Source organism: Podarcis raffonei, chromosome 2 (genome assembly GCF_027172205.1).
Source record: "Podarcis raffonei isolate rPodRaf1 chromosome 2, rPodRaf1.pri, whole genome shotgun sequence".
Classification (NCBI taxonomy): Eukaryota; Metazoa; Chordata; class Lepidosauria; order Squamata; family Lacertidae; genus Podarcis; species Podarcis raffonei.
In genome coordinates, this window is record NC_070603.1 from 47,304,530 (window position 1) to 47,324,010 (window position 19,481).

The following is a 19,481-nucleotide window of genomic DNA, read 5'->3' on the forward strand; positions in this document are numbered from 1 at the left end:
CAACTGAGATATGGCCACTTTCCTTAGCGCAGGTTAATTCTGAAAAAGAGCTACTACCCCTGTATGAAATGACTTCATTAAGAAATTTTCTGACTAAAGTGATACAAGATCTACCTGCAATACTTGATCTGTAATGGCTTATTCACACATGCATGCAACTATTTCATGTCACTGCTTGACGTCACAGTCATGAGCAGCTGTTTCTAGCACTTTTATCAACTGTATGAAATCAAGGTCAACTATAGAGCCTGTGACAGTAAAACCACAGTGGGGTGGCACAGATTTTGTGTATGGAAAATGAGGCGTTTTGGCTACAGTGTGAATGATTTACCATTTCTTCACCTGGGCTTTCAAGATACGAAGCATGACTCATTTGGTTGCTATATTCACTCTACACTATCAAACTCGTAAAATAAAGCAGGATAGTAGTGAGCACTAAAATCTCAGTCGTTGCCATCATTAAAGGAGAGAGAGAGAGAGAGAGTCATCCTGACAATTAAATTTTCTCCAGCAGGCCCTCTGTAAAGAAAGGGTCACTCTTTGCTTCTTTATGGTTCAGCAGACTGAAGCAGTTTCATGCCAGGATGGAAGGAGAACTTGAAATCCTGTTAGCAGCCGTTTTGTCTTAAAGCAGGAGTTGCCAAGCTCAAACGACTCTGCTAATTGCTAATACAGTATATTTTAGCTGCCAAGTCTTGAGGCCTTCAGACCTTGATGATTTCAAAACTTTAAATTCCCTTCCAATAATAATTGTCTTACAGCATTACATTTTTCTTCTACTTCCAGTACCACCCTCACAAGATTATATTAGCAAGACTTTTCATAGTTCAATACCGTATTTACAAGACCAGGTTGTGTGCTTCAGGCTTCTGCTCTAACTAAGCTTGTTTTGAAATAGACACAAGATGGTCAAAAAAGGTCATATAGGATTTTTGTTTGAATGAAGGTTGGCTATAGAAACTGCAGAGAGAAAACACGAAATGCACCTTGATGTGATATGTCGAGCTTGCTCTTGCTCTGCGTAGAATATTCCAGGGCGTTTGTATTCCTAGATCTATAGAGGTGACACATTCTCTTCTGAGCTATGTCATTAGTTAGTTGCAGGGGGTCAGCACACGCTGCCTGTCACTTTCCATTTGGTGCTGTTTCTCACAGGCTTACACCTTTTCTTTTCTCGTACGCGACATGACATGCAAAGCCAGACACAATGTCACTATGTCACTGTGGCTTGGGAAATAGCATTTGTCACTACAGCTGACTATTTGGTAGAAGGCACAGAAGAAGCAAGCAACACATTTGACTTAAAGTCATGCACTTCAGTTCTAATAATAATAAATAAATAAAAACACAGGAAGAGATGCCATATTGATTAAGGCACAGGGATGGCCTTTGTGTTTGCCCTTTACAAGAGCACGCTGCTAGTTGTGGCATCTGGGTTTAGAACCCAGTTACTGGATTTATATGCTGCCTTTCTGACAAGGCACCTGAGGAAGTTTACAGTTGAAACACTGATTATTTAAAACAAAGTCTGACAGAGCCCTCTCGTGCCAACTGGGAACTGGTGTGTGTATGCTCCCTTGTTTCTGGCTTTCCTCAGGGAACGTGGGTCTTTAGCAACCCTCAGGGAAAGTGGGGGAGAAGCTGCCCCAACAGTTCTGTCAGGCTACAGATGGTTCTCTGAGGAGCTTATGATGTGTCTCCTCCCTGGCCTGGGATCACACTGTATATACTCTTAATATACCAAATATGTTCACACATATTTGTTTGAAATATGTCTGATATTAAAAGCCTGTGATTGTCTGGCCCAGCATGCTTCCAAAGCTAGCATAGGCATAGGAAAGGGGCCTGAGGGATTGGCTAGGCATGCCCTTGGTTTAAGGCCTCTCTGGCTGGCTGACATCTCTCCTCCAAAGTCTCTCAGGGAGACCCTGGATGCCTGGTTTGCACCATGCCAGGGTAGAAAGCCTTGGAGGGGGTTTGGGGGATTTGATGGCATGCCATTCCGTCAGTATGGACTGAATGGAATGAGGAAATGATACTTGGCTACTCCCATGCCAAAACCTGCTTACCTGCTGTAGTCAATAAAGATTTGGCCTGATTTCATCCAACACCAATGTCCGGTCTCAGTTATTTCACTGCTTTTACTGGCCATAGAATGGACCTATCTAGGCAATTGGAATGAAAAGCTGTAACTGAAATATAACAACCAAAACGAGAGAATTCTAATAAAGGGCTTTCTCTCCCTCCTCATGCCTCTTCTCCCTTTCCTTTGCTATCTGCTTAGGGTGATGGTCTCAGTTAGATCTGTTATATTCTGTTAGTTTTTATAGGTTTATTGCTGATGCTAACCATTCTCTTTTTATCCATATTTGCATTTGTAAACTCTAGCAATGCTTAGGGGTTGTTATCTTTTTAAGTGTCCTGGTGCACTAGAATGAATAATGTAGCTCAGTATGGCTGTAAAGAAAATAGCTGGGAATTCTACACTGTGCTTGTCTAGACTTTGCTTTTCACCAGGGAAAAGAGCAACACAGATCACTGAATTAGGGACTTAGGAAGCTGACAAGTCAGACATCGGACTATCTGGCCCAATATTGTCTGCAATGTCTAGAAGTCTCTCTGCAAGGTTTTTTAGACTGGGGATATTCCAAATTCTTTTGGGACATGTTGGGGATTGAGCCCAAGAATTTCTGAATGCAAAGCAGATGTAATAACACTGAGCTATGGCCCTTGCTTTTAAATTCAGTGATCATACCACCAGATAGTTTCAGGTGATGGAGGCAGATTTGGAGTTAATTGTTAATTAACTCTGCTTAGGGCTGTAACCTTTACAATGGGAACAAATGTTCTAGGAACACTTCGATTAACTATTCATTTCATGTTTCATCAAAACTAGGAAACTATGGCTAACTGGTTCAGAAAAAGTCAGGATATGAAGCCAGCTTTCTGAAATGGGCTAGCCATTGTTTGCTAGCTAAGAAGCTACACAGTCATACCTTGGTTCTCAAACAGAATCCATTCCAGAAGTCTGTTCGACTTCCAAAAATGTTCGAAAACCAAGGTGTGGCTTCCAATTGGCTGCAGGAGCTTCCTGCACTCAACTGGAAGCTGTGGAAGCCACATTGGACGTTCAGCTTCCAAAAAACATTCACAAACCAGAACACTCACTTCTTGGTTTGTGGCGTTCAGGAGCCAAAACATTTGAGAACTAAGCTGTTCGAAAACCAGGGTACGACTGTAGTTAATAGGACTTCATGGTTGGTTGGCTGGCTGGCTGGCTGGCTTGCTTGCTTGCATAGAGGACCAAGCAGCTGTGTTCATGGCCAAAAGGCCTGTTCACACATCTCAGGTGATAAATTGCAGGGTTCAATTATTCCCTTGCCCCAACTCTACTCCCTAATATAGTTGGCATTATTATTAATTCAGCTCATTTAGTGTAAAGCATTTTTCTCTAGTTAGTGCAACTCTGTGCTCAATATCAGAGCCAGTCCAGGGGGAGGCCAATGCCTCAGGCAGCAGAAGCCCCTGATATGGCACTCCCATGGATGCCCCACCTGCCCTGCTGCCTCCATCAGTGCTGATTTTGAGTGAGATTGCGCCCATCTTGGGTGTGATGTCACTTGAAATCATGCAGCGTGCACAAGATCTCAGATGATTTTGGGCAACACCTTGTCTGAAATCGTTGCTGAAGGATGAGGCAGTTCTCTGCCAATGACAGATGCAGCAAGGTGTATGGCGGCAGCAGCAGCAGGTATGGGGGCAGCAGGGCTGGGTGGCGCTTCCCATTTCACCTCAAGCAGCAAAATGGGACACGCTGCCTTTGCCCAATATCAAAAGCTCTGCTTCAGACATTACAAAGAGAGCTACGTAGATATGCAAATGGAAGCCAGCAGAGGCAAGTGCACAAGCTCTGCCTCCTTCTGTCACAGTTTAACTGAAGGCAACTGCCTGCAATGGGGTGCCTTTTGTATCTGTGGACCATCCCCAGGCATTTGAGAACTGCAATGATGCATGTGGGAATCCTCCACGGATATAATTGGCTCCCTGCAATAGACACTCACCTCCCACAAATTGGACAGAGGTGAGCAGAGTTTGCACATCACTTAACCCCCCCCCTCCCCAATGTTCACATAACCCTCTTTTTCATACCTGGAAAGGACTATAGTGGAGCTCATCTTGAGATTGCAGAACACACTGCAGCACCCCAGTTTCAAATTTGCTTCCTCCCCCAGAGATTCCTCATTTTGTGTGACTTAACAGACTGTATGTTGGTTTTCTCATGTGTGTGATAGAGAGAGAGGGAGAGAGAGAGAGATTGAGATCATATAATTTTGTATGTAGCATACTGCCTCTTTGCATCCTGTTATGAGTCTGGTTTATTAGATCATCTGCAAAATAAAGAAAGAAGTCACCCAAGCGTGCATTTAATATTTCAGGAACAGGTATATTATTTCTTGTAAACAGAGCAGGTTTTGTATAGCAGGTGAATAAAATATGGATTAGATGCTTTGCAGTATTTAACACAGCTTGCAAACCTTCAGATCTAACTAACAAAAAACTGACACTGCATAGCAAGCTGGAGTGTTGTTAACATGTTTACAAACTGTTGCTTCTGACTGTAAACCCTTTCCTAGATTGTCAAAGGCTGTCTGGTCTTGCAAATCTTTTAATTATTTGTTGCAGAGGAAATGAAATTAGAATTACAAGATGTTTCTTATTGTACAAGAAGTTCTAGTGGAACAAAATAGGAGGAAGCGTCTCTCTCTGGTGCACATTGGCCAAAAATGTTTGTTTTCCCCACCCTAGGCCTGGTTCAACATTGCAAAATCAATGTTGTATGATTTATTCTGTTTGGGGGAGATGCCACTTTATTTGTTTATTTATTTAAGCAATTGGTAATACTGCTTAACTTGCAATCATTTGATAGCAATGTACAAAAACTCAAAAGTAAAAATCTGTAAAATCTATAAAATGAAACTTCCATCAAAAAGCCTGTTGTAATTAAAAGAAAAATAAGTGTTTTCAGTAGGTTCTGGACGTTCAGCAGGCAGGAGGCCTGTCTGACCTCCACCAGAAAGAAGTTCCACAAAATTGGGCCCACAATATTAATCTCATGGCTCCTGGTGGATCTAGCACCTGAGCCATGTGGGACCATTTAACAGTGACTCCCCACAAGACCTCAGTGACTGAGCAGGGATGTAAGGAATTAGATGGTCACTGAGGTATCCTTCAAATAGTTAAAGGCCTTGCAAATCAATACAAGAACCTTTAACCTGGCCCTGTAGCTTTTTGAACACTGGAGTTATGTGCTGGCTTTGTGATTGTTTCTTTGATGACAACAGATCTACAAATAAGGGAAATGAATAAATAAAAATTAGTAATTGCAAAATGCCCCCTCCTATTTCTCTTCCAAATTGCAGCCTTGTTCCTTCACAGACAAGCCTCCCATCTTCTCACTCTCTCCTTTTCAAGCTGTGAGGGATATATATGACTTAAGCCCACAGATTTCCTTCCACCAGGAAGCCACCTCCTAACAATCAGCCCCTATCAGTGAGCAATCAGTCTCACAAAGGGAATGGTTGGATAGCAGTTGTAACTGTGTAATTGATGGCAACAAACAGTGAATCTCACACTAACTTAGACTGGCACTTTTAACAGTTATACACAGTCCTTAATATGATACATAAAACATAACACTGCACTCCTTCCTTCCTTCTTATTAGTATTCTAGATACCACCATTTATTCAGGTGTCATTAGGCACAAAGATATCATATCCACAAATAAAAATCCTCTCAGGATCAGATCATAAAATTACAGTATTTACATGATAAGAGCAAAGGTTACTGTAATGATGAAGATTCACACTTGGCGCTGGAGACATGCATATCTAACACCAATTAGAAAGGCAGTGCTCTGTGTTGCATATTTTAATACTACACTTGTCATTTGAATAAATACAAAGTCATCACTAAATTAAAATTCCGGCTGATTTGCCGGCTGCAAGATTGCAGTTTCCTTATGTACAGTCATTGCTTAAGGCTGCAGCAGAGGAGGGAAGAAAAGGGATGCTCTCATCAGCTCAACCACTTTTGGGTACCTCCTGCCCTGGAACTTTTCCATCCCAGCTAGTCATTAGCACAACTAAGAACTTGAATCTCAGTTTTCTTCCACCCAATCCATTTTTCTTTTGTGTTGTATCTTTTTAGATTATAAGACTGAGGGCAGAGGCTGCCTCTTTTTTTTTAGTGATGTGCAAGCTGTGCTGTGAGCCTTTTTTTGGCTGAAGAGCGGGATGGAAAAATCTAAATAAACAAATGAGTGATTAGAAAGTTGAGTGAATATATATAGGCAATGGTCAAGATACAAAAAAGAGAGGAAAAAAGAGAGTGTGTAACCAGGTACCTACCTACCTATAACCTTAATAATATGATTAACAATCATATCAGGCAAAGGGGCAGTGATTGTTATTAGGATTCCTGTGTGTGGAGGGGAGGTTTCAGCTCTCTCTCCAAAACTCCAGTCTCCATGAAATTTCCCCTTGCACGTGGCAATTAGCAATTGTGGGGAAACTCACACTGGTATCAATGGGAGCTTCTTTTCTTATTGCCACAGGGCTTGGAAGTTTGCAAAGATGGGAAATGAAGGTAACCATCTCCTAACAGCACAGACTGCAGTCATGATACCCTAAAACCACCTCTGCTGAGCAAAGTCCAAAAAGGAGCTTCCTAGGGTGTGTGGAGGGAATGGGGCAGAATGGGCCAACCTGGGAGCTATTGCATCCTGACCCAAACCTACGACTGTCAGGTCTAATTTGAGCCCAATCGTTGCTCCAAACCGGCACAGTAATCTGCCTGCCCTCCACCTTCCACTCCTGCTTCCAGGCAGGGCAGGGCTGCAGATGCAGCAGTGGCGTAGCGTGCGGGGTGCAGGGAGGGCCGGCCGCACCAGGCGCAACATCTGGGGGTTAGGGTTAGGGGCACAAATCCACGGGTTAGGGGGCGCAAATTACTTGCCTTGCCCTGGGTGCTGACAACCCACGCTACGCCACTGAGATGCAGCAATGGTCTTGCTGCTCTGTAAAGGCCCACCAGGTCAGGGGTCCCCTAGCCAGTCTGAAAGCTTGTGTACTTGGTTAGACGTGGGCACACACATACACATCCATAGGCTTGCAGACAAGGAAGACAGGATGCAGTCTTCCTGCCATCGCCAGGTTATGTGACTGAAGACAAGGCAGATACAAATCTTCCTGAAAGAGATGATTAAAATGCTGATGTTTATGATACAAACATTAAGCATACTGAAGAAGCTACTTTATAAGATACTAGCTTCTCATCAGACAATGAAACAGAGAACACGTTGACGTACCTGTGTTATGCGATATGAATTATTATGTTATATGAGCTATTAATTTCTTCCAAACCTTCTGTATTTATAACTCATCAAGCACTTTCTCTTTACAAATGGCAAGGGCGCGTAAGAAGAAGCATAACCATTATGCGCAGGCCAAGCGGTTATAACTTTGTAACCTCCATTTAATCTAGGATGCGTCATCATTATCCTGGAATTTTGAGCTGTCCGTTTTATGCAGAACTACAGAGATGACTTCCTGATGCCCCGTGCAGGCATTCATTTTCTGTGTGCAGTAAGAGTCAGCGTTTCACTATACAGCCATCTCCCCACTCCCCAAGCTTCTGACGACAATGCTAGGAACGTCACATCTGCATAGAAGACTGTCGGTGCAATCTTGTGACTGTTAGCTGAAAAGCAAGTCCCACTTTGTTCAATGTGAGGACCAGGCCTAAATCTTTGGCACTGTACATGTATTCATGGTCAAGCATGGCGCCCAATGCATGAGCATTTGGACAGAGTGTAGGCTGCTATCCTGATGACACATAAAAAATGAAAATTAGAACAGGGCACAATACCTTAATCTCCACATCCCAGCCTCTTACATGAAAACAACCTTTCTCTGAAGTTTTAGGATAAACCCCCTTCCTCCTGTTGGCTTGTTGTTGTTGTTTAGTCATTTAGTCATGTCCGACTCTTCGTGACCCCATGGACCAGAGCACGCCAGGCACTCCTGTCTTCCCTGTTGGCTTACATGTCCTCAAAGATGTTCTCTTGGATGCTTTATAGATCCAATTCTTGGCCACAATGTCTTATATCACATCCCAGTGCAAATCTACTGCAGGCACGTTTGCTTAATTTATACGGCATATATGGTTCAATGAGGGAAGCTAAAGTCGTAATTAGTGACCAGTCAGTCATCCGCTAAAGTACATGGCAATGTTTAGCCCTAAACAGTCTTTAAAACAATCTGCTTGGCACACCTAAAACAACAAGGCTATGAATTATCTCATCCAGTTTTGCAAACGCTTCAATTACTTTTAAAGGGTAATTATGAACTAACGATTTTCCTAAATGAAGTGGTTTGGCAACTGAGCATCTAAGTGTTAGTATTTGGAATGTTCGTTCTTAACGCTGCACTTTTGCTTATATGTAAAATGCCTCATAAATCTATTTGATAGTCACAGCAGAGTATCTGGAAGGAAAACGGAGAAGGGGGAGAGAAGGGGAGAGAAAGTAATCTGTGTCAACTAACAAAACCTGATTTATATTCCGGTTCTGAGAACACTGATCAGAAAGAAAGTAATATGAGATTGTTTGACCTATGTACTAGTCACAGCATATGCCTAAAAGAAAAAAAGAAAACCTTGATTACACTGTAGCCCTGATTATCTGCCCTTGCTTGGATGTGTTCCAGGGAAGATGTACGAGATAAATGTGTAGGGGCTGAATTTTCCTGGTACAGTTTGACAAATTAAACAATCATGAAGATGTGAGATTTCCAAGATCTTGCTTGAAAATTCTTCATAAGTGATGTATTGTTTTCATTAAGGTTTCGAAAACCATTTTGTCTAACGCTCCAGGGAAAATATCTTTAAAGAATAAGAAAGAAACCACACAAGGGAGTATATGCCCAATAGAAATATACAATCTTTCATAAGGTTGCAAAACATTCATTGCGGGTCAGGCAGTGTTAACTGATTGTTGCTCTACAATCATCCATCCTAATCACAGCTCTCCCCCCCCCCCACCATTTTGATTTGATTTGCAGATTATTCTTAAACAGAGTTATAACCAACCCTTCAACACATTTATACCAGACGAGCCCCCAAAGGGTAAAAGGAAACACATCATTTTTTCCATGGTAAACTCACAAGATCAGACCTAGGATACAGAGACTGTACAGTATTTCCTTTCCGCTACTCATGCTCTCTGCCCCATAGGCTAATGCTTCATTCTCCTTTTCCTACAATTATTACAGCAGTCGTAAGTCTCTGTCTGAAGACAACCACCACCTCTTGTCATCTCTTCCAAACTGTCACTCAGTTTTGCAAACATAATACATACACATTGTTAAATGATCACCCATGGTCATAATAAAAAAATGACAGCTGTTCATTTTTAGAAAATAATAGGCTGGCACACCTTAGTTGCCAACATTTGGAGGTACTTTTGCAGAATGAAGACCCATTGAATTGAAGGGTGCTTTTGTCTGAATGGAATTAGACTGCTCCATTGTTCTTTCCTTGCGCCATTTGACCTAGCTGTATCTGGTCTGGCTAGGAATCAAAAAGGACCAACACTCTGCTATAGCACTTGCAACTAGGCTAGGGAGATTGAAAACAGTAGAAGAAGGCATAACATAAACAATGCTACCCATTGACTAGCTACTCATTTGGGAGTGATTTCTGTTTGACTCCATAGCTGAAAGTGATGAAATGGCTCCATTTGTTTCAATATGAATGCACATCCATATAAACAGCTCTTATCCCAGTGTGTAGCCAGAGTCAACCAGGTGTTCGACTCAAATCTATTATATAACTTATTCCTAATAGAATCCAGTGTGCTCTCTCTCAGTGCCACAGGATGCATTTCAGTGAAGCAAAACTTTGATACTGTGGAGGCCTTAGCAGCTATAAGTATGATACAGGCAGATGACTCCTCTCCTTTAAATAACTTGCCCTGAGCTAAGAATAATAATATTTACTTCCAGGCAAACCAGATTTTTGTAGATATTAGAAAACACTTAAGGAGGCCCAAAATGTTATCAACCAGCTTAAATAAATCTTTACAACCCCTATTCATATTGAGATAATAGCCATTGTCTCAGCATTCCCTGAAGAGTGCCACAAGAAGTCTAGCTCATGTCTGTGTTATGATTTCAGGGCAACTCAACAAATCCATGCTGGCTTCTTTGCTGCACAGCTCCATTGACTTACATTCCAGTACTGGGGCTACCACTAAGGATGGAGGAGAAATAAATCTGGTTCATATGTTAATGTGAATCTATCTGATCTGTGCTTTCCAAACCAATAAGCAAACTGAAACATAGCTAGCTTTCAGAATTTGCACTTCTCTGAATTTTGTGGTTCAGTTCTCCAACTGAAAAATAGGAACAGAAATCTATCTTTTAAAGAAAATGGCACACAGAACTACATTGCATTAGGGAACAGTGCTTTAAAAAAAATGCATATGTTTGGCAAAGTTGCATACAAATCTGTATTTATTATGAGAAACACACCCAGAAATGCCTATGAATTTTTGTGTGGACTTTTAATAGAAAAAAATTAAATTATGAGTCAAGAATTTGTGGCCCTTCAGGTATGATTGGTCAGGGATGATTGGAGTTGTCGTCCAGCAACATTAGGAGACCCAAAGTTTCTCCATCCGTACCATAGATTGACACAGTTCCAACTAAAATGTGACTGGCTATGCAGTTGATGTTGAAGCACCAGTTTCTGCCATCAACTGGTTTCATGTCATGCATAGTCATTGCAATATCCATATTATCAATGATTTGAAACTTCATGTTATCACCAATACTTAGGAAAAAAGAACTATTGTATGCTAAGCTAATAGGGTATTGTAATAATAACGCTGCGATTCTATGTAACGTTCCTATTTGTTGCCATTTTATTGTGTCCTTTTTCCAGGGATCCCTTTCCATGTTATCATCACAGCAAGCCTGTGAGGTATGTTGGGCTGGGAGATAATGACCCAAGGTCATCGGGTGAGCTTTATGTCTGATTGGGTCTTTCCATCTTAGTACAACACTCTGACCGCTTCACTAGTGTTGGCTGTGTCAGCCTTATTTCCAAGTGAAAATGCATAGGGCAATAGTTTTAGTGCCACGGAACAAAGAAAGTAGCAGACACATTTTCCCAGGGAATTGTAGTGTCATGCAGGCATTGTTCTGTGGTCCTGACATATCTGACTTCTCTGTGACTTTGTTAAACATTTGCTTCAGATTTGTGCCTATTTTTAGAAGGTGTACAGACTTCACATAGGTGGGGGAAAAATGTAAAAATGTATTTGCATTCTCTGAGTTGTGGTGTTTACTAGGAATGCTGCGATGTCACAGCAATGGTGTAATTGAGGTTACAACCACAGTGGGAAAAGCAATATAAAGAAAATAAGATAAAGGTGGGGAGGATCAGAATGGACATTCTGGTTTCCCTCTACAGAGCAATAATTGAGTGGTTCAAGTTCAGTGAATCCAGCCTGAGAGATGGGAGAATATGGAAAGAGAAAAAGTAGTAGTGTAGCCAAAAGGTATTGTTTGAATTCTAGAGTAACTCTAACGACACAGTACAGTTTTCTTTCAACCCAAATGTGTTTCCTCTGGTAATTTTAGGAGAAGCCTATGCTGGGTATTGAAGACCCTTTAGCAATGGCAACAGCAAAGTTGCCTTAATGCCATTACATTAGCCCTGACCCAATACTGATAACTAAATAATTGCACTGACATAATGGGAAGGGTGGAGCTGGGGGAGCCTCTTAGCAGCAGCACTTTAGTTCATTAAAAACTGCCTACCCTTGATAATATCTAAACAGTAAACAGTAACGTTTTCATTCCCATCCTATTGCTAAGTGCCATACAGCTAAATGGTTGGCCATTAGAGAAAAGGAATCTCAGGGAAATAAAGAATTACACAACTTTTAGAAAACATCTGAAGGCAGCCCTGTTCAGGGAAGTTTTTAATGTCTGACATTTTATTATTTTTTATATTTTGCTGGAAGTCGCCCAGAGTGACTGGAGTATAAACAATTATTATTATTATTATTAATCTTACACTGTTCAAGAATTTAAAGTACAGATAAGAATCTACCTCTTACACAATTCAAAACCTTAAAGACAGCTCCAAATTTCCCTTGGGCACAGGGCAGTGAAAGAGAAAACAAGTTTAATTGTCATAGGCACTATCCAATTAATACCTGTAGTCGTAACACATCTGTTGCAGCAGTGTTAAGCACACTGCTGATAGGGAGATATTCTGGAGTATTTCTAGGTACATCCACAAAACTAGTTGCATAAGAGAGCATGGAAAGAGAGGAAAATAAATTAAATGTGTTCACTGTTGACAAATTATGTCTCTAAAGCTGCCTCCAGTCAACTGGAAAGTTGCTGTTGGATATGACCATCCTTATCATCATTATATCATTAGCCTCACCATTGCAGTATTTTGGGTTGCATACAGTTATAAAATATAACATTTTTTATCATTCTTGTAATCATATATATTTGGTTTCTGACACTTTTAATTAAAGCCAGCAACAACAAAATGCCTACTATTCCTGGGTGGATCTGTTCACTGACCCAATTGTCCAGTACACACTAGTCTCTTGTTCAGCTCACTTACTGCACTCTGACAATACCGGGTTGTCATGAACTAATGTATCACAGCATGACAATGTAGACAGTAGGAACAACCAAAGGGCCACACAGCTGAGAACAAGCTTTTGAATACTCCAGACCATTTTCTTCCAGTCCTTCTTTCTCCTGGATGGCTAAATGCAATATTCGACAAACCATACAAATAGTGTAGGTTGCCATGCTGGCTCCTTAGAATAAAATTCCAAAAGTCACCAGATGGAGAAACCTTTATTAGGACTAATTTTAATGTCCCAGAAGTCACAAGCAAGATATTCTGTTCTCCACAACTCTCCAGAAATTTGGAGGTGATGAGAATAGAAACAAGTGAGCGTTGCGTTGATGCCGCAGAGCCTGTAGTATACAGTGTTTAAGGTTAACTTACAGTTCATCCACGTACCATATGGCAGAGAAACTATGAAGACTTTTAGACACTGGGATCTACAACTGAATTTCAAAACTGAAAATGCAGCTGGCAGTCTAACTGGAAGTGACTCCCCCACATTTTATCCCCTTGTTTCATTATTATTATTATTATTATTATTATTATTATTATTATTATTATTAAATTAATTTCTAAATGCCCCTCATCCAAAGATCACAGGGCAGTTTTCAATATAAAAGCACAAAAATATATAGCATAATAACACACACAAACACATCTCACACTTACACATCCTGTTATCATTTTGCAATAAAACAGACAGTGAGCAACTTGGAATTTAAAGGCACGAATTACCTTTAAATGTCTGATTCATACCTTTAAATCCCAAGTTGCTCACTGTAAGCTTTTCTCCCTGCCCATTTCCCCTCCACCATCCTGTTGTCTATCCTGTATGTTATGACAAGATATCCAGGTGTGTTTCACAGCAGATAGGGAGGGGTGGATGACAGAATATAGGAAGGAATGGACGGGGGAAACTAGAACTGTTTTGTGACCTGCAGTGCTCAGGCATTTAAAGTGGTTTGAATAGTGTCCAGGATACAAGGTGGCAAGGCTAGCTATCAGTAAACTAACTGTAAGCTCCATCTGTTGGCTCCAATCTACTCTTTGGGGATAACTGGTGCAGAAGGCTTTCTGATTCTCAGAAATCCTGCTTTCCAGGATTCATATAGCCTGCTTCTCTCATAATAATTTATTTCGGTTTCTTCCCAGAGCCACTGACGCAAGTAAAATAAATGAGATTAATGCTTCTTGCATGAAATAATTCTTCCTTGTAAAGCTTCCCATGACACTTCACTTTTAGATTCTGTTCAGAGAGTATAGACTCTCTCTTGAAAATGAGTTTTAAAGCATTAAAGAATCCTATGGAAGAAATATAAGCATTTATGAATTCAAGATAACATCTGCAAACAAAATCGAGGTCTTAGTGTGTCCATTGGGGATTTAACTAAATATTATGCAAATATTTCTTTTCAAATAGTGGTCTGGAATCTTACAAATTCATTTCCCCAGCAGTATTAGGCTACTGTGGTTATTCTGCGTCGTGATCAAGTGAAAACAGATAAGCATTTCGGTACAAAAATGTTAGCTTATTATGCTCTGTAGCAAATGTAATAATACAAAATAATCCTTGAAAGCAGTTGGATGTAAAATTCAAAAGCACTGGCTATGGAAGAAAGCCCATAGATTTTGTAACATTCATGAATTATTCCTAAGCCAACTTATCATGATCTGAATTGTTAAGGCAAGCAACAACAAAAAAACCAATAAAACTAGATGAACAACATGCTTTTATATTTGAATGTGACAATCCCATCTGCTGTGACACTTATAATTACATCTGTCAATGTCTGATGTCCACCTTCAAATTATTATGGTGGCCAGAATTGATTATTTTTACCCGTAGCTGCATTTGAATAGTAACAACACTTAGATTGCAATCTTAAAACAGCAGTTTCTCACATTGCTTTGTGAGACAAACAAAAAGTAAAAATGAGGCACCACAAGAGGCATAAATCAAACTGTTATAGTTAGGCATATATAGATCAAACACACACACATATATGGTTGATTTTATGTTACCTGACAGATAATTTGTATACCCAGAGAAAAGAGAAATACAATGGCTTCCTAATGCAACATATTACCATACAGAGGCCTGTGGATTGCCAGGATAATTAGACTTATAGTTGTGCCATCAGATTCCACCTTCTAAGTAGTAGTAGTAGTAGTAGTAATAATAATAATAATAATAATAATAATAATAATAATAATAATAATACAGTATTCTAACTTATCTTCTCTAACCAGCTTTCCATTAAATTTATCTTATGATAAAATAACTGAATTTAAAGGCCACAGTTCCAGCTATTCAGTCCTTAAGATAAAGTGTGCCTGATTATGTGCTGTGTTAACAGCCAATTGGCTTAAAGTTCATAGTGTACAATTTTGAGAAGTAAAATTCAGAACAATATTGTTATTAACATTGATTTATTAATCTCCTTCTAAACCACCATCTCAAGGCAATTTACATAGAAAATAATTACCGTACAAACATTTAAAAACACAAATATAATGAGTACCTTTAAAACAAGACAAAACCCCTGACAAGTGGGCTCTTGTGTTTTAAACTTACATGAAACTTAGCAAAGATGAAAAATCAAGTACTGTTATCACCCCATTATGGCATCTAACAGATTGGGTGTTAATGCTATCATAGCTATCGTAACTTTCATTTTGCTTGTGCTCTGTAGGACTTACTAACACCTTACATTCCTAACACAGTGAACACCAGAAATGACAAATCAGATATCTACATACATTTGGAATGATACTTGGTAATTTGTGGCTGTTTTTTTTTAAAAAAAATGCTTCATATGAAAAAAAGATCTTCATTAGTTCCACATCAGTGGGATTTGTTTGTAGATAGATAGATAAAGGTAAAGGGACCCCTGACCGTTAGGTCCAGTCACAGACAACTCTGGGGTTGCAGCGTTCATCTTGCTTTACTGGCCGGAGGAGCCGGCTTACAGCTTCCGGGTCATGTGGCCAGCATGACTAAGCCACTTTCTGGCAAACCAGAGCAGCACACAGAAACGCCATTTACCTTCCCACAGGAGTGGTAGCGGTATCAAGCTATGCGCCGTCCTATGCATGAACAAGTCATATGAACAACTATGTCATCTAAAAGGTATCTGTACCATTTTATCTATTTGCCAATTTATCTATTTGCACTTTGACATGCTTTCGAACTGCTAGGTGGGCAGGAGCTGGGACCAAGCAATGGGAGCTCACCCTGTCTCAGGGATTCGAACCGCCAACCTTCTGATTGGCAAGCCCTAGGCTCTGTGGTTTAACCCACAGTACCACCCACATCCCAGATACGGTAGATAGATAGACCTAAAATAGGCATAACTTGACAAAATCTGATTAACTGGAGACAACATTCTTCTTGGTCTTTATTTTAGCTTCTGTACTTCCATCCTCACTTGAATTATGTTATATTTTGAAAAGGAAAAAAAATACAGAGACTCATGGGATTAGGCAGTTATCTGATCTGTCAAATTTCAGTAGACTTAATGCTGTATTAGAGAAAGACCTCTGTGTTAGCGATGGCTCTTAGCTACTTGAATGTAGCCTTTCAAGCAAATGTGAGGTAGGATTCAGGCAATCTGTCAACATCCTCTTCATTTGGCTTTGCGACCTCAACTTGTCAGAGCTTCCCCAGTAGAAATGATTTTGACGCTAGCAGTGCACTGGGGGTCTGCATTGTGGTTCAAACAAAATGCCTATCATAGAAAGGGGGGAGCAGGAAGGGTTTGTGTCCCTCCAAATCAGTATTCTGCACTTCTCTAGGGAGGTCCACCACAGCACATATGAGAAACACTTATCCAGGAGAAAAAGTGGTACAGATACCTTTTAGATGACATAGTTGTTCATATGACTTGTTCATGCATAGGACGGCGCATAGTTTGATAGGAATGTAGGAAGCTGCCTTATAATGAGTCAGACCATAGCCACATCTGGCTCCATATTGTCCACACTGAGTGGCAGTGGTTCTCCAGGGTTTCAGGCAGGAAGCTTTCTCAGGCCTACCTGGAAATGTCAGGGATGGAACCTGGGTCTTTCTGCATGCAAAGCTGAAGCTCTGCTACTAGTGAGTTATAGCGCTTCCCCAAAGCATCTAAGTACAAGCCATCCTCTAGCTCTGCGCAAACTAAAAAAAGTTTCAGAGACAAACAATAATCTTGGAAAGGACACACAGAGAAACAAAACTAGAACCACCTGACTAGCCTGGCCTTCTACTCCTTTTTTCCTCTACTGTGAAAGGGCAAGTTTTTAGATCAAACTGTGCTGACAAGCCCGCTGTATGTGGTGTGGTTTTTTACTGTTCACATGCTTTGTCAGCAGCCTACTACAAGATCTTGCATTGTGTCATTATTGCCAAGGTTGCACCAATTACTGTCTTGAAAAACCAGTGAAGTGACTCCTAGAGCTGTAAAGCTATCAGCATTTTTCAGGGTGTTGCAACTCCATTGCAAAATTGGTCAAGGGTGAAAATGTCCCCATTGCAGCGAGTTGAAATTTCACCAAGAAAGGGATGACAGACACAGATATCTGAATATTCCCAAACTTCATTACACATTCAGCTCTGATCTTTTAGCTTGGAGCCATTTTATCTATTCACTCTGCCTGATTTCTTGGAACTACACTTTGCTTGTCACTTGCAAACATATCCTGAATTGGCCTTTCCTAACAATGCCATTTTGCAAGGTGTGTGTGTGTGTGTGTGTGTGTGTGTGTGTGTGTGTGTGTAAATTTGCATTTATTTATTAAATTTCTGGACCACCTTTTTTTACTTTTGGAAAAGTCTGATCAAGTTTGTATACCCTCCTCCGTCTTTGCAGTTACTGCCCTCAAAGTGAGTTTGCAGCAGAACAATTCAGTTCATTATAAGGATAAATTATCAAAACAATCTGAGAATGATTTCAACAGGAAGGAAAGAAAATGACGCATTCTGTGTGATGTTGCTTTGTCCACAAAGAGATTAAAAACAAACAACCTAGAAACTCAAATGGGGCAGATTCCTAACAGAATCACTGTGTGTGGCAATACCAGCCCTAAGAGCAATTTATTCTTGGGAACATATTATGGCCAGTAGTGGATGGCGTGGTAAGATGGTGGCACTCATGTGGCCTCCTGACAATTGAGTCACTGCTGCTTATCAGAAAGGAGAGTGGAGAGACATGACAGCAGGGAAGTTGGTGCAGTGCAAATCCACAGGCAGGAGTGTTGGATTTACTCCACAGAGGTGTTTGCACCATGCGGGTGGTGCTGTGGGTTAAACTACAGAGCCTAGGACTTGCTGATCAGAAGGTCGGTGGTTCGAATCCCCGTGATGGGGTGAGCTCTCATTGCTCGGTCCCTGCTCCTCCCAACCTAGCAGTTCGAAAGCACGTCAAATTGCAAGTAGATAAATAGGTACTGCTCCGGCGGGAAGGTAAACGGCGTTTCCGTGCGCTGCTCTGGTTCGCCAGAAGCGGCTTAGTCATGTTGGCCACATGACCCGGAAGCTGTACGCCGGCTCCCTCGGCCAATAAAGCGAGATGAGTGCTGCAACCCCAGAGTCAGTCACGACTGGACCTAATGGTCAGGGGTCCCTTTACCTTTACCTTTAAACCCCCTCATACCTCTTTCCTTCTCAGTAAGCAGCAGCAACTCAGCTATCAGGGGGTCAGTTGACTGCCATTGGTCATAGATTCTACTCAATATTGATCCAGAGCAGAACTCCAACGTATAGTTATCAGAGTAAAAACCTAAACATGTTACAGGATTTCCCCCAAACAGACCAGAGGCAATTGTATTTCATCCAGCACAGCTTTACTGCTACTGAAGGCAAATGAGCATAATGCTCACATATCCAATATATTCAGGATTGGCACTGTCCATAAGAAATCCAGTTGCAGCAGGCTTAAACTAACAATAACTTATAATAAGACTAAACCACCAGAAAGAAAGAGAGATAGAAAGAGAGTGAAACCCAGGCTCCTTCTGGCCTTACTATTATAGTCAGCATGACCTTGACAGAAAGAAATAACAGGACCAGTTTAAGCCAGCTGTGCTCAGCTTCTCTGAAGGAATAACCCAAACATCACGAACCCTCTGCTTGTTTCTTTCACACAGAGAAGCTTCCAGAACCCTCTTGAATTAATTAGAATAGAAAAGATCTCTACGCATCAGATCAATACTTTCTGTACTAAGAAATGCAAATCCTACCTCTCCATCTGCTACTGATTATTTCCCTTTCTTCCCTAACCCAAATGCTCAAATGCTCATTGTGATCTTGCGATAAAGTATTGTAGTAATGGTTGACTTCAGTTACCTCAAATAGTCTAGATAAATGTTTTTTCCACTCTGAATCATCTGGTGTCTAGTCTATTTGAGGTAACGGAAGTGCTCTAAACAAGTGTGCCCTAGAACCACACAGAGGAAAGGAAACATTGGACTTTTTCTTCAGTCAGGAATGGGGAACCTCATCCCAGGAGGATATGTGGCCCTTGACTGGAAAAGGTTTTCCACTCTGATCCTAAGTAGTGTCCACAACTCAGCACAAGTCATAGGGGTCATTGTGATATCAAATTCAATTTGAGAGGACAACTGTCAAGAAATTCTGGCATAGTTAAATTTGATTTCAATAGAGGAATATGCTCAAAAACAAGGCTTCTCATACAATTTGAAAGGAAAAGTCAAGGGGGTCAAATCTTTTCTAACCTTTTGTTGTTGGCACCTGTTGTTGTTGATAAATGATCTGGAGTTT